Below are 2762 nucleotides of genomic sequence, written 5' to 3' on the forward strand. Positions count from 1 at the left end.
TCAAAGGAAACTGCTGTTGGGCGGGTGAACTTATTTTATACTCAACAGACCCTTCCTCATCCCCCACCCAATATCCTCAGCCACATCCTCACCCCATTTTCATTCCAAAATCCATGCAAATTCATCCAAGTCACATTTTAGTCAGATGACTGCTCTATTTGTCAATGTCATTCAAGGCAACTATGTTTTAAAGGTTTACTCAACAGTGATAGAGCTGACACTGCTGTGTATCTGTTTGTTCGTTTATCAGATGAACATTGAGACACAAGTTAGCCAGTGGAATAGAATCAAGGAGACAGATAAGAACACTCAAGTTAAGGGTTGCACAAATGAGTTTATATAAGTGAATCAGTTAAACACAAGGACAGATAAAGCTGACTGCGAATACTCAGTCATGACATAGCAGTGGGGTTTCTTTTATAAGGTTTTTGGAAAGCTACTTTTAATCCAACAAATACAGGTTTGCTGACTGCAACAATAAAAAGGGTAAAGAAGGCATGTGTTTTCTACCTGGGAGCCATGCTTGAGTTTTACTCAGGAACTTTGCTTCCATAATTAATGCAAAGCAACAGCCCCAGATGACCAGGAATTTGCCCCAATCAGCAATGGACAGTGAAATTTTTCCAGCTTTTTTCCATTTGTTTTCACGGTCACAGGTAGGGGGTGTTTTAGGAATATTATAGCAGAAATTGGGATGTTCAGCTTCATTGTTATTAAAAATTATGATATATCACACTGTAAGATAAGGCTGTAATCTCACCAGGCTAAACATGAAGGAGAAGTTAGATTGTCATTTATTTAAGGCTAAGTAAATGCTCAGTACTACACTGATTACCTTGATTAAAGTTACTGTCTTTAGGTTCTTAGAAACTGCAATCAAAAAACAGTAATGTTATCTGCTCTGCACAATGCTGCAGCTAAAAAGTAAACACTTGACAACAACTGTACAACTATTAATAAACAACTATGATTTTGCAATGCAGGACGTCACCGAAACACAAAGTTTCTAAAAAAGAATACTGAAAAACAAAACAATAGTGTATCTGCAATTTTTAACAGATTCCAGCATGGATTTTGAGGAATTTTTACCCAGTCTGATGGACTTTTACCATAGAAATAAAGCCTTGACAGAGCAAGAGTTCCTGCTTCCCATAATAAAACAGTAATTAACCATGAGCCATTATGGATGCCAACGTGCAGCCGAGTTTGAAAAAGTGACAATGAGGGTAATGATCTTCAATAATTAAACCAGCAATAATCGATTTATATTTCAGTTTGATGTTATTCCCCTGATTTATTTTCGCACATGTTCACCAACCACTTAAATCTCATCTACAAGGCGCTAACAATTCATACCTGTCAGAGTTGCCTGACAGTGTCAGGATGTGACATTTTGGACTTTGTGTTTTGTTTTGTTTACTGTTAACTAGAGGTTTCTTGTTTATGGCTTTGTATTCATGTTTTCTGTTTTTCCTACAGTTCTGGTTTTGTTCTGCCTCCCAGTGTGTTCTCCTCTCACCCTTTGTTCCCTTGGCTTTCCTGTTCTTAGAATGGTTTTATTATTATTATTAGTTCTCCAGTCCCCCTTAGCCTTGTTCCTCTAGTTTATTTTTGTTCTCTAGTTCCTCCTTTATAGGTTAGCTTTAGTTGATATTTATTCTTGATTCTTATGTTTTATTTATCTTTGTTTATAGTTTTGTTTTAGGTCTGCTCATTATCTTGTTAATTAGTTGTGTTAGGTTCACCTGTTCCCTCTGCCTTCCTGCCTCCTTGCCTCACCTGTCCTTAGTTCCTTTGATCACCTGCCTTTGTTCTCTCTCTGCATATTAGTTGGTTTGTTTCATTATGTTTTGTGGGTTCCTTGCGTTACAACTCATTCACGTCTACATGTTCTGCCCTCGTCCATGCCATGATTTCCTGCAGTAGCCTTGTAAGTTTTGGGTTTGTTGGATGGGTGCAAAAACTTGTTATCACTCATGTAAAAACCTTGGGTTGCAAGGCACCTGCACTATGCCTTCCTCCCTGTGTGTGTGAGATCATTGTTATCTCTGTGTGAACCAGCCTCCTTTCCGTCTCACACACATACACCCTGTCTGAACTGTCTGTTGAACTGTGCATATAAATAAAGAGATAGGGTGTCAAAAACTTTGTAGTTTCACTGCAAAGTGGGCTACCCTTGTCACAAGTAACTCTGACTGTATCGTTCTTACCTCTGAGTTGACTAAATAATACCTAACATTTATTGGTCCTTCGAAGCCGGATTAATTCAATAACCTTATTTCTCTTTGCTTTAACAGTGACTCTGGGATCCGTGGGGGAAGCCTGACGTCGAGCGAAGCACCGCTGCACAGCCTCCATTAGCCAGAGTGACTGAAAGTCCCGGTGTGTGTGAATTCACACCTGGCCAGTGGGTTATTGCCTTCCTCTGCGCGGGGTGACTCTCACAGGGTCCAGAGAGTCACCAAGAAGTCAACTCCGAGGTGAGACAGTTTTAAAATACAGTTCATAGGAAAAGTACTTAACAGTCGTTGGTAGTGCGTCGCCGGTAAGGACGCTGCATTCGAATGGTTTTATTCCACCGTGAAAGGGATAGTGACAAATTTGGTACAATCCCGCCGTGAAGGGGATTAAAGAAAACGACTGAGGATTATTCCCCTGCGAGGGAATAGAGTAAGCGCTATATAAATAAAAGAAGAAAAGTACTTAAAAGTCGTTGGTAGTGCGTCGCCGGTAAGGACGCTGCATTGGGATGGTTTTATTCC

The sequence above is a fragment of the Girardinichthys multiradiatus genome, chromosome 8, assembly GCF_021462225.1.
Source record: "Girardinichthys multiradiatus isolate DD_20200921_A chromosome 8, DD_fGirMul_XY1, whole genome shotgun sequence".
Classification (NCBI taxonomy): domain Eukaryota; kingdom Metazoa; phylum Chordata; class Actinopteri; order Cyprinodontiformes; family Goodeidae; genus Girardinichthys; species Girardinichthys multiradiatus.